This window comes from Rhinichthys klamathensis, unplaced genomic scaffold (genome assembly GCF_029890125.1).
Source record: "Rhinichthys klamathensis goyatoka isolate OS25496 unplaced genomic scaffold, OSU_Roscu_1.1 h1tg000103l_1, whole genome shotgun sequence".
Taxonomy (NCBI): domain Eukaryota; kingdom Metazoa; phylum Chordata; class Actinopteri; order Cypriniformes; family Leuciscidae; genus Rhinichthys; species Rhinichthys klamathensis.
Window position 1 is genome coordinate 3,340,466 of NW_026606642.1, and position 13,864 is coordinate 3,354,329.

General features: G+C 37.5%; 1 long non-coding RNA gene across 5 annotated transcripts; it reads left to right on the forward strand.

Annotated features, from left to right (window-relative positions):
• The first annotated feature begins 1,390 nt into the window (after window positions 1-1,390).
• LOC130086946 (uncharacterized) lies at window positions 1,391-11,857 on the forward strand. Of its 5 annotated transcripts, none has more exons than XR_008807283.1 (6): window positions 1,391-2,197; window positions 2,571-2,650; window positions 3,404-3,510; window positions 9,122-9,219; window positions 11,373-11,421; window positions 11,749-11,857. It is a non-coding gene; the product is annotated as an uncharacterized LOC130086946 (long non-coding RNA). The 5 variants fall into 5 exon arrangements; XR_008807282.1 differs by lacking the exon at window positions 11,373-11,421 and having other exon boundaries at window positions 1,391-1,705; window positions 2,106-2,197; window positions 9,122-9,224; XR_008807279.1 differs by lacking the exon at window positions 11,373-11,421 and having other exon boundaries at window positions 9,122-9,224.
• Window positions 11,858-13,864: the final 2,007 nt, after the last annotated feature.

Consider the following 13,864-nt stretch of genomic DNA (forward strand, 5'->3'; position numbering starts at 1 on the left):
ATTATTAATTATTATTAATTTCTTAAATAACCGAAATTCAGCAACGAAAGGACAGATCCTCTGAGTGCAGCTGATGACGCTGTGAAGTTTGAGTGATCAATAATATTCCATATAAGATGTTCCTCTGTCTTCATTTTCTTCCCTCACATCCCAAAACAGGAGGAGCTGAGACACGAGGAAAGGAAGCGAGGACACACAAATAAGAAATATGAAGCACTAATGACTTCTAAACTGTGCTGGTACCCAGCATGCACTGCAGTATGAAGCTTTTCATTTCATGTCATCATTGCTGAGATCCATACGCTGATACTTGATGTCTGAATGCCACTCCCTGAAATGAGCTTTTACAAGGTGGGATTTCTGCAAGCCTAAATGTCTTACAATGATCAAGTAAAAACACACACTGCAAAATACAGATGATAAATGCATTTCTGTCAAATAGCAATTCAATTAGATAAGAGAGACAATAACATAAGCTTAATGTCTTACCATGGTTGATTAAACACAAGAGCAATAAAGGCAATATAAAAAGAAGCTTCATTTCGCCCACTTTTCCTTTAAAATATTACTGCATCTTTTGATACACAACAGCGCTGTGCTCCTCCTCTGCATCACGTCGACGCCAAAGAGAAAGTAATATTTTGGGATGCTCACTAGTCCACTGTAGCGCGATGACGTAATGACGATTCGTCACGTTCACCCTCTGACGCGTACATCACATAATTGTTGCAAATAATATGATTTTGTAGGGTTTACGGTGTTTTATTTTATTTGTGAAACGCAGCCCTCGATTGTGTCCCCGCGCCCTCAAACGTGTCTAAAACCATAACAATATGTCCACATTGTTTTTAATCACAAGCACATTTCACTTCCATTTTCAGCAATAATAAGGAATTACAAATTACGTTGATCGAAAGAGAGATAAACAATTGTCTGTCCGAGTAGATTAAAGAGAACCATTTTCACCACTTTTTTCCTCAGACAAATAGGAGGACACGCTGTTCTTGAAAGTAGGCTAAGTAGCCTGGAACCTTCCTATAAGAGTTGTAGCGTGAAATACACAACAAACGTGATCTGTTTGTAAAAATTTAGGCTATATTTTGTAGGCTAAATAGGCCAATTTATATGACCATGCCCCGCTTCATTTACCAATGACGGAAATAAGCCGCAGCTAAGATCACAAAATACAGCGTATGTGAGAGCATTATTGTGACTACTTTAGCCTATTTATTTTAATAGGTAGTAGGCTAAATATGTCAAGATTAAATCAAAACCAGGTTGCTTAGAGTTTATAAAAGATGGGTTTAATGACTGTACTGACTTGTTGCAACTGTGAAATGGTTATTGTTAATATACGTTTAAAATGCGTGTGCACGGTGGTCATATTATTGCGACTGCAGTTTGTTATATTATGTGTGGGCATATGCCATTGAACATATGAAAGGGTCATATATCTCCAAAATTAGTTTTAAATTAATAATTTAATATTTATGAGATTTTTATTTAAGTAATGTTCTAATTCTAGTTATTTATTTTGTAAATGCTGCATGCTTTTGACGTGGTTTAATCAATGGCCGTGCGCGTGAACTTTCGAGTCGCTTTCAAACACTGGAGTGGCGCAGAGTTGCCATGGAAACGGCGCGGGACCACTGCGACTGACAGGCAGCAAAACTCCTTCTCTCGCTGTTGTTTTCACTGCTTTCAGGTAAGATTAGTCTCTAAAAGTACACAAATAATACACACAACTGTTCTTGATTCTTCTCTTACTTGTAATTGACACGCTTTTGTTGAAAATTTACTTTATAACCATGGTTTAGTGTCTTCGGAAAAAGTCCGTTAGCATCTCAACCGTTTTCAGAAGAGGTTAAGCTAACGTTAACTCGGTTTAGCTTTTGTTTATGAAAGTTTGGGCTTTTAATCACCTCTTATGTGTAGATGAGAGTTTAGTAAAGGTGTTACTTGGAAGTGAGCTAATTTATTTAACATAAACGTTTGTAACGTTACTGTTAATCGGTGACGTCACTTACATGGAGCTTGAAAATTGGCTGAAACTAGCTGCTCAATGGTAAACAAATATTGATAAAAAAAATGTTCTGTGATTTCAGCAGCAACAAATTAACCCCTCTAAAACAGAAGGGAAGCTCCACGGCTTCAACATTTCTGAAGAAAGCTGCTGCCAGAGATGTAGGAAACACAGGTGAACCGAGGAAGCTCATTAAATAACTTCATATCCATTTTGTCACAATATTTTTCACCTGCTATATCATCATGCATCTGTAATTTTCTTATTTTTTTTAATTCTCAAATTTACATTTTTATTATTTTAAGAGGGTTTTGACATCCAAACGTAAGTGACACTGTATGAGCAATATTAAATGAATAAGCAAACCTAAAAACAAATTCTGTTACCTTAATTAAGAAATTATTTTCTCTATATTCTTTATATTCTTTCTCTTTTCTGCATTTCCCCTCTGCTGTAGCTTATTTCCTTTTAATAAACCTGGCATATTATACCAACCTGGTATAATAATATTGTTGGCTCTGTGACAAATGGTTTGTTGTGTTCCTAGATCCTTCAATGCTGATGCCCTGCACCGTAGCAGTTGTTGTCCTGATCATCATCTCTAAGACGCTATGAACCATATGACTAGTAAGTAAAACTTCAAACATGCACTAATGTCAAACATACACTAATGGTGTTGGTACAAATTTGAATGTTTTGAAAGAAATTTCTTATGTTCACCAAGACAGCATTAAAAACAATAATATTGTCAAATAATATTATTATTATTTTAATAGGTTAACTGTTTTCTATGTGAATATATTGTAAAATGTAATTAATTCCTGTGATCAAAGCTGAATTTTCCACATCACAGCTTCACATGATCCTTCAGAAATCATTATAATATGATGATTTGATGCTCAAGAAACATTTATGATTATTATCAGTGTTGAAAACAGTTGTGCTGCTTCATATTTTTGTGTTTTTCAGGATTATTTGATGAATAGAAAGTTAAAAAAAACAGCATTTATTTGAAACAGATATCCTTACTCTCTCTTTTGGTCATTTTATTGCATCCTTGCTGAATAAAAATATGAGTTTCTTTTTTTCCCCTTTTTTAAATATTATTGACCCCAAACTTTTGAACAGTAGTGTTAATTACTGTTTATATGTTTAGGGTCTATTTAACAATGAATCCTGGAAGGAAAAATAAATGGTTTAAATTGTTACAATGGTTTACACAAAAAACATTAATCAGCACTGTTTTCAACATTGATAATAATCAGAAATGTTTAGGGTGTTATCATTGTAAGAATGTATAGTATTCAAATATAAAAATGCTGACTCGTTAGTTCATGTTTTTTTTTATTAAAATCAGATTCTTTTCTATTAATTCAATAGAATTTGTGGGAATACCAATATGGTGGCTTCACTTTACATGACGTCACGAGCAATCAAGGCTGCGTTTCCCGATAACGTTGTCTCGGCACGCTACGAAGACTCTTAAGGTATAACTTAACTAAAGGTATACCATTTCTAGGCGTGTTCACGAACCATACCTTAGGAAGTTGCTTAAGATATACCTTATTACGTGCGATGTTACCAGGTGCTGTCGTGTCCTTGGCGATAGTGCTGAATTTGTTGATAACGATGGCTAGAGAATCAATTATTCACTCGTGCACTTTTTTTAACTTTTTTCCCAGCTTTTTTTTTCTTCTTCCAACTTGCTGTGACCCCCACTTTGAAAACCCCGGGCCTAGCCTACATATTTTAAAATTGTATCATATTTTACTGCCACAATAACGGCCTATTTCAAATGTTTACATGCTTTCTTCTTTCTCCTTTTTGTTCGCTCAGGTGGAGCTGTGATGAAATATTGTTCTTGTAAATACTTTCCAGCATTTCAGTAATAAAATTGTAGGCCTACATCGTACGTACGGTGCTCGGCAGTGATCAAAAAGGATTTAAACAGTGAAGTTTGAAGTGATCTCTTCTTGTAAACTTAGAGATTAAATTACTAACACGCACACGACCTTGGTGTTTGTCAGAAAAACAGTAGGTAATTTGGCCACAGATTTTTACGCGGGTTGGGTGAGAAAAAACACTGACATTATGGATTCGGACGGGAATAAAATCACAGACTTTCCCCTGTAAATGTTTAAAATACCGCATAAGCCCATGAGGAACAATTAGCGTCTGAATAGGACTTAGCTGACAGTATGCTTTCACTGGCCTTTGATAGCGCTCCGCACACAGCGCCGTCTTTTAGAACAACTATTCGCTGTATCGCTGCCATAGTTTGAGCAAACTCCCCACCACAATCATTCCCTTTAAATAGACTATTAAGACTTAAATGGTTTGCCAGCTGATGTACCTTTGGATAATGAAAAATCTAACAACAATTCAGTGTAATGACAATTTTATTCTTTGCATGAAAACACTTGAATTAGCCTAATTAAACACTGTCTGGGTGTATTAAAACTTAAGAATTATATTCCTATACTGCAACAGTGATAAGGTAAAGCTAAGAGTGGTCCAGACCAACCTTCCGAACGTATGACTTACAGAAGGTATACTTAACAATGAATGTTTCGGGAAACACGTATTAACGAAAAGGTACAGCTTAAGGTGTAACTTAAGAACGACGTAGCATTAAGAAGGTTTCGGGAAACTCAGCCCAAGTCATTTATAGATCAGTGAGTAGTGCCCAGCATATCAAAGTCCATTAAATGAGATTTCTCGCATTTTACCCCTAAAATCTGTAATAACTATGAAGGTAAAAGAGGAGCAAAACTCGAGAGCATGTAGATGTGAATAGAGAACTTGTACAATAAATACTTGTTGTATGCTTAAATTTACACACAACTCCAATGTGAAAACCTGTAAAATACAAATCTGAAGTTTAGGGTGTATTCACACCAGGAAAGTCCGATAGTTCACTTGCTTTGGTCCGGACCAAATACATTTATTTATTTATTTTTTTGGTACGGTTCGCTTTCACACTGCTCTTTTTGCAAGTGAACCAAAATTTGTCAACAAAACCACACGTGTGCTAAGGTCGTCCATTCATTGGACAAGGATTCTCAAGTAGGGAAATCAGGAAGTGCAAAAAAGGCTCAGCATGGAGATATTTCGTACTGCAATATTTGTTATTTGACTAATTTTGTGTTATTCTGTACAAACGCAATATGAAGAAACTGCGCAGAAGACGGATAAAGTATAAAGTTTTCATTCATAGAGAGGGGCTATGTTCACACATTCAAATAATGAGATTCTTATTGTATATACTGCTAACAAGTGCTGTCAATGTTAATGCTTGCGATTAAGTTTGTCCAGTTTAACGCAGCATCATCCTTGTATTACTAACTATCGTTACATTATATGAACTGCAAAAGCTTTTTTTGCATCTATGCGCGATTAGACTAAAGAGAACGCTCTGTATGTGAATGTCCTGATGCACACACTCATTCATTCATTCCATTCCAATGATGCACACACGACGCGCAGAAAGACGCGCAACAGTATCGTGTGGCCAGACAGCGCGCCGGAATGGAATTCTCTTTCGCACTTGAACAACAATAACACAAACCATTATGCCAAAATCTCCGACTACGGAAGCCTGTTAACTCAAAGGCGCAGTGGTTTCTTGCAATTGGGTCGGTTCATGTTCACACCGTAAACGAACCGTACCAGAGTTCGTTTGGAAGCGTACCGAGACCACCTCTTTAGCTGGGTCTCGGTTCGGTTGTTTGGTCCGCACCCGAGTTCGATTGCTGTATTCACACCTGCCCAAAATATCCGCACCAAGGGGGGAAACGAACTAGAGTTCGATTCAATCGAACCAAACAAGGCAGGTGTGAATACACCCTTAATGTTGAAATTTGCACTCGCAGACAATAGTCACAAACCTGTATTCTGAATTTGAAGCTGCAGACAAGTAGTCACAAATGTGCAAAATGCCATTCACAGAAATACAATGACAGACACAAACTTGTAGAACATAGTTGCACTTAGGAGTCGTTTTATTGGTTGGCGTCCATCCAATGAAATGGGACTTCTTTAGTACACGATGATGTCATGAAACCCATGTCCTCTGGGATGTTCTGAAACGGTAACGTGGCTAAATGCATTAGATAGTGATATTAAAAGAAATAAATTGTATTATCAAACTCAGCAAACACCATACTAATAAAGCCTACTATGTACAGAAAAGCAGATTAGCCCAGAATAAGAACGCAACATGTTTAATTACATGTTAAGCGTTTTCCTCCCATAGAAAACCAACGCTTAACGTGGCTTAATGCATTAAGACAGTAGTATTAAAAGATCAAACTCAGTAAACACTAGGGATGAGTCGCGATCTTCGAGTAGTCGAACTGCATTCGAAATTCGATCATAAAATTGCTTATTCGAATATCGTTATATTTTCGCGCAATTCCAATGTGACATAATTGACGGCGCGCCTATACTGTCACAGATCGCGCGGCAGGGTATTTTCCTGTCAGGGACACAAGTTGTCACTAACATGAATGAAACCCCCTCCTGCGCGATCTAGGATACCAGTGTTTTATACATAGTGTAAACAAACAACAGAAGAAGAGCATTGTCGTGACCGTTAACTCTGCGCCCAACAGAGGTGGGTAGTAGACTAACCCTTTACTGTCTATGGTAGTAGCTACCCGTCTATGGTAGTAACAAAGTAGGCTACATTTACTTACTACGTTGGGCGACGTTCCTCTCGTTACTTTATTTTAATGCAATACATGTTGTTAAATGCGTATTTTATTCCAAGCGCGCTGTGTCTTTTATGGGCATGAGCGATGCTCCATTCACAAATGAATCACTCTTTTGAGTCGATTCTGTTCAAAGACTTCAAACAAGTTGGCAGATCTGTCTAAATCGGTTCGCGAATCAGTTTGAATGATCTGCTCAGTTTCCTCACGCACTGAATCGTCTGAAGCGCTTTCAATTCACACTCGACATGGAGTCGTAACAGGAAGATTTAAGAACATCAGTGTTGGATGAAGTGGCCGTGGACCTACAGTACAGTCTAGTGAAAGCAAATCTGCAAATGCATCATATTAGATCTAGTTGAACATCTTCGTATGATGTCTGTGAATGAATGATTCCACAGGACGATACATTCTAGTTCATTTAATTCAGGTAATACATTTTCATAGCTGCCAACTCTCACGCATTGGCCGTGAGACACCCGCATTTGATTGGTTTCACACGCTCACACGCCACACTCCCGATTTCTCACGCTGAAGTGTCAACCCGGGCGGTCAAATGCCTGGAAGATGAGTTTATCTATATATCTACCTGTTGAGCCACTCGTGATCGACTAGTTATACCGCAAATTCGGTAAAAATCTCCCGTTATCTAGAGCGAGCGTGCATGCGAGACAGAGATTGTGCTCCAAACCGCGTAGAGCGAGCGAGAGACCTTGCGCGAGCGAGACCGAATCCCCCCCGCCCCCTCCCCCCCCCCCGTCAACAAATCTCACCCGTCGCTACCAACCCCCCCCCCCCCCCCCCCCGTCAACAAATCTCACCCGTCGCTACCCCCCAGCCCCCCCCCCCCCCCCCCCCGTCAACAAATCTCACGCCGAGCAAAACTCAAAAGTTGGCAGGTATGCATTTTACAACCAAACAGATTATTACTCGACGATATTACTACAAGTATGATGACATTATCCGTTTTTTTGGACATATACATTCATTTATAGGCTACATTAAATAAGCTACCATTGTCCACAGTTTATGAAATGAACACCCGCCATCCCGCGGTAATGTGTGTGTATTGCGCAGTGGCATCACACGAATGGTTTTGATTTAAACTAATTTGTTTAAAAAGTAGGTTTTTGCAGTAACAAGGCAGGTTTGCATAAAATCATTATGACATTTTTTTTTTTTTTTATCTAACTAGCATCTGGTTTGGCGATGCAAAAACGGACTGTCGTGCTTATTGTTTTTTATTCTATGTTAACTACCGGTATGTTAAAAAAAAAAAAAACGACGAAAACATGTTAATTGTTCGAATAATAAACAGTTTGTTTGATGACAAATCGCTAAAGATGAAATTGGCCTCCCTTTCTGTCATTGTGAGTGTGCGTTTTTTTTTGTTTGTTTTTTTATTTTCAAACGATAATCGACTTTTGCTCCTCGATTTTCGAATGTCATTTTTGGCAGAAATTCACATCCCTAGTAAACACCATACTAATAAAGCATACAGAAAACCAAATGAGCACAGAATATGAACGCAATGCGTTTAATTATACATTTAAAGTTTTCCTCCCATAGAAAACAGACTAAATGCTTAAGGCTTAATAACTAATAGTTATATAAAAAAAAAATGCGTTATACATTATTACTAAAACACAGGCAGCAAGTTTGGTGATTTGCAAAAACTTAATTTGTACTCATAGATTGTCATAAACACAGAGGGAGAACTATCCCAAAAAGGTATCTCTCGCAAGTCGCAACCATAAAGTGACACCTTGCACAGAATGCACACAAATTTGCTTTTTTTTGGCACTCTGGGCTCATGTTTTTTCTGAGTTTTGTCTTTTAATACCACTGTCTTAATGCGTTAAGCTAGTTAAGAGTTTTCTAACCGTTTTCTATGGGAGAAAAACGCTTAACTTTTTGGAGTTATCATTTATTTATTTTAATATCACTGTCTATGCGTTAAGCCACGTTAAGTCACGTTAGTCCCCAAGAACAAGTGTTTTGCGACATCATCTGCGAGTGCAAATCTCTAAATTCAATTTAAGATTTGTATTTTACAGTGTTTTCACATTGGAGCTGTGAGTGTTAATTTTAGCGTACAAGTACAAATATGTATTGTCCAAGTTCTCAAATTCAGGTTTTGCTACTCTTTTACCTTCATAATAACCTTCCTGATAATGTTGGGGGCTCAGACACACTCTCCCAGTTCAAATCTAGATTAAAGACACATCTCTTTAGCCAAGCATTCGATTAACACATCTCATAATATTGTTCTACAGTTAATATGTGATGAAATGGTAAAAAGTGCACATGATCATCTTTTGTCTGAAATAATATGAACTGCAGCTATGCTAATCTTTCTCCTGTTGCTTCCCTGTTTCTATCTCAGGATGCTCAACAAGTTTACTAGAGATTACGGCAGCTCCAGTTTGGATCCAGTCTCACTTGTGAAGACTTCAGATGACGGCATCTATAGATGAACATAAGGTGGGGTAAGCAATATTTCAAAAACGCTGTTTCAAAAACGCTCTTCAATACTCCACTTCCAAAACTCACCAGATTGCTCAGCAGCCGCATCACATTATTGGTGTAAATAACTAATTTCTGTAATTGAAATGCTGAACACGCGGTGTGGTGCGCTCGTTTTTCCAGGCGCGCCTTTGCCACGGCGAAATTAAAACATCTCAACTTTTCAGAATGCCGCAAGCGCACCGCAGATCATGTGACAAAAACCAACCGTTCAGCTTTGGCCATGGAAAGCTCGGCCGGTGTGGTGAAGTGTTGAGTCCCACTGAAGTAGGGTTGCCAACTGTCCCGAATTAGCCGGGACGTCCCGATTTTTGGGGCTAATTTATTTGTCCCGATCGGGACCTCTCTTGTCCCGATTATTGAGTGCTACGCTGATCTGACTGATACAACAGCAACACGACACGTAAATTAATTAGTTCAAATCTCCTAGAATCTAGAGCTGCGCATGCGAGACAGAACATAGCCTACTGTATGTGCGTCAGCGCCAAACCGTTTAGCACGGAGAGAGAGGGAGAGAGCGAGAGACCTTGCCTGCGAGATATGAATGGATTCGAAAACGGTAAAACCCAACTGTTTAACTCTGGGATAGTTGTAAAATTATCCTATTTCCAAAAAAAGTGGAGTATCCCTTTAAGGTTTTCTTTCAGTTGAAAACATTAAACAATATGTCTAAACAAAAAATGTAAAGAAGCATTTAAGATCAATCAGTACGAAAGGGAAAAAACGTGAATAAAACAGACACTTATCGTACAGAACGTAGGTATACACTTGAGTCAACATACTATTTATCTTGTTTATATTGTTTCACTTTCATGTTGAGAAAAACAATTTTCACATGCTCGAGTAGAAAACGCGCTGCTGCTGACAGACTTTGCAGGGACAGATAACAAAGTTTCTAACAGCACTTCGCGTTTTCTGTTAAAGAGCATATTGCAGTTAAAAAAAAAAAAATCTAAATTAATATATAACCTTGAATGAAAATACCATATGAAAAGGTAATGCAGGATTTAAAATGTTTTAAAACGACATAAGGGCACAAATTTAGTAGATAAAGTGAGCGTTTCTTTGACTGCTCGTAAAAAAACGCTTTTTTTTCAACATCGCGTCATTTTACGTCACGAGAGGGAGGGAGCCTCAGCAGCGCAGATAGGTTTCTATTCAGTAAGAGCGGGTAAATTTGCTTTTTTATACTCAGAATGACAATTTGGAATGTAAAGAACAACATATTATACAGTTATTTGTTTTATTAGGAAAATACCATATACATAAAAAGAATTGGGCTTTTTTTTCCACATTTTATAAATGACTTCACATTATATGTACATCTTTTGGAACAAACTAAAAACAAAAAAGCAATATTAATGAGCATGACATACGCGCCTGATCAAAGCTTATAGTTTCTGTTATCGGTAAATTCCAATACTCCTAGATGACCAATAATAGCTTTGCTATTAACTGATTTATGATGGTAATAATCTGTACAATATTGTGAGCACAATGTATATCGTTAGCGAACGTGTATAGGCTAACGTTATATCTATAAGCTAGCATTGGTCTCTCACCACGACAACTGCCGTTCTCAGTGGCGGCGTTTCACAAACCTAGAGAATTCCCCATTACTCTGTGCATGTAGAACAACGACATTATCGAATGATATACTCCTCACATTTTATCAAACAGAATGAACGATGCACTATTAACTCTATTACACTATTAATTAAAACTCACAGTGAACAGCATTAAATATAAAAACACATGCCGTACCTTTTTGTCGCAGTCCAGTTTTTATTGCAAGTGGTATAATGATTTGCCGACAGCACGACAGTCCTCATTTTTTTATTGCTGCTTCCATTCTCCTGATTGCTATTATTTAATTTTTTCGTTAAAAAAACATCCAGGGAAGATTGAATAGGCCTGTTCTTTTAATGTTTACTCAGTATCTGACAGCTAGGCTAATCAAAAAGACGCGATTAAGTGATGCAATAAACTGCGGCTGCGCACACTCACTCCACACAAGTTTTTTTATAATAATACTTCTGCAATAATGTGTGTCTCCTCTGAGCGTTGTTCTGTCTAACATTAATCCTGGCCTGTCCCTGCTCTCTCTGCAGCCAATTAGGCTCATAATTGTATGGCTGTGGTCCGTGGTCCGTCATACGAGTAAGTCTGAAATGTCATTGCGATCCATTGTTTTCCTGCTGTTTGAATCGACCGCTCTCCCTCCTGTTACCTCACGCCCGTCACGCCCATTTTCAGATGCGGAAGTAACATTTTCTCACAAAAACGACTCCAGAAGCCAATGTAACGTACTTATAAGTATATTTGAAAGAAAATCTAGTTACTACATTGTTTTTCTATACATTGACTCGTTGGATCTTCTAACCTACAATGTCCATTAAGGAAACAGTTAAAACATATTTATTGATGGATTTGTTTCTTAAAGCAAAGACCTAACTGCTTTTCCCCACTGTTTTCACTCTGTTACAGGCTGCCAGGAAGAATCCGTCTCTACTGTGGATGTACATTGTTGCTGTTCCGTTTTTATCCCTTTTCTCCTGGAGTTCTTTCTGTTGTCATTAAACTATCTTAACTTGAATTGTGTCTGTTCATTATAGAGACAGTTACACACACAAAATTAAGAAGATATTTTTCAATGTCAGTATAGCCTACTTTTTTTCATATTAGATAGTCAAGTAGTCCCAGTGCTGTATATCACTATAGACATTGAGGGGGAGAAGTTCTATAACTATACATCAATAATAATAAATACAATAATATGTCAATAATTAGAAATTGCCAAACTGTTCCCCCAATGTTGGAAATTCTTGCTCTGCTTTGTTTTTAGGATGACAAAAAGGTTTAAAAGTTACACTTTAGGCTACTTTAGGCTGGTCTATCCAAATAGATAGCCAATAAAATCAAAGTAGGTGGGGTTTCCTGTTTACAGAAGCAGAGCACGTTATTCCATCAGTTTAACATTGAAAGAGTGCAAGCACTGCGAGGTGAAATGAAAGTTGCAAATCATTTAATATTAGTCAACTGTTTTATGATAGAAACGATAAATGCCTGACAGTTATGTCCAGTGATGCAAACTACTCGACTTTTTCTTCTTGAATATGGCCATTTTGAGGGATGAAAGTTGCATGTGTTCAGTATCGATTCTATTTTATTAATGAAAGTCGCGGGGGCAGCGATGACTAGTTTCTGTGATCCTGAGTGTGCAGCGCGATCTCCGCTCTCTGTCTGCGTGCAAATTGTGTGTGTGTGTGTGTGTGTCTGTCTGTTCGAGCGTGCTTCAATGAAAGCAGCGCATGGTGTCTAATGTAAAGGAGTAACGTTAGCCAGAAAGGTTCGACCTAAATAAATAAAGGTCCTATAAAGCCCATGCAGAGCGGCCGGGATTTACAGCTTTGCGTCGGTCAAACATCGGCCGAAGATCATTTGCGATCATATGCCGACGTTGCGGCGACATATTGCCGATTAGCAAACGCTCTCTGAGCGACATCGTGCCGATGGAACTTTGTACATCGGGCCGACATCGGCCAGACGTACGTGTGCTATCTGGGCAGTTGTGTTTATTTAAATTCCATTTCCCACTGGTTTCAGCGATATTGATAGTTACAACATTTTTTTTCTTTTTCTGAAATACTGTGGAAATTGTTTCAAGTTTGTTTTGTTCTGTTTATTATATCTCATATGAAGGTTTTATTTTTATTTATTTTTTTACAGAAAGTTAGAGGAAGACAACGTGTTGTTGCTTCCACTGACTAACTGCAAGAACCTCACAGTCTGACATAAGCATGATATAAAACTTAATCTGTTCATTTTCAGCAGGATAAAAAAATCCCAGAGCGAACATACAGTAGGGTCATTATGGGGATGTTTAATTGTGATATTTAGAGATGGGCTGATGGAATTGTCCCTGAAAATATGAAAAAGAATTTGCTTTATATTAGTTTTAACAGCTATCTATAGTGCAAACCATAGCTGCAAATTACTCATCTATGCCTTTTTTTTTATTTCTGTACACGAATGTGGTTTGATCGCTTCACTTTTAGAAAAAAGTTATAAAAGCTGCATGTCTTTGGGGCGGAACCCTTTCAAAAGGTACATATTTGTACCTAAAGAGGGCAGATTAGTACACTAACATTATTTAATATTTTGATTATTTAATTGATGTGCAGATATGAAACAAAAGCTGTGGAAATATTAAATATGAAAACTGTTGAAATATTGTAAATTATCAGTCTATACAGTATAGGCCTATATATAAAAAAATTCCCCTTGCACTGGGATTGCAATATTTTTTAGACAATTTATTTTTATCGCTAAAGTGCCTTAAAGTTGAACTCACACAAAACACTATTTTCTTGAAAAGGACGTAAACTTTGTATGTTCATCAGACAAATGCTATTAAAAGATCAGATTTTCTCATTACAGATCAAATACAAATTTTCTTGCCACTAAATGATTTGTTAGTTTGTAATATAACTGAACTAAGCTATGATTAAGTCATGATTTGAGTGATTGTTATTGTTTACATCTAAACACCGCTGCAGTAAACTTTCACTTTTTTTGGAATGGTGAATTCTGACTCTAGATG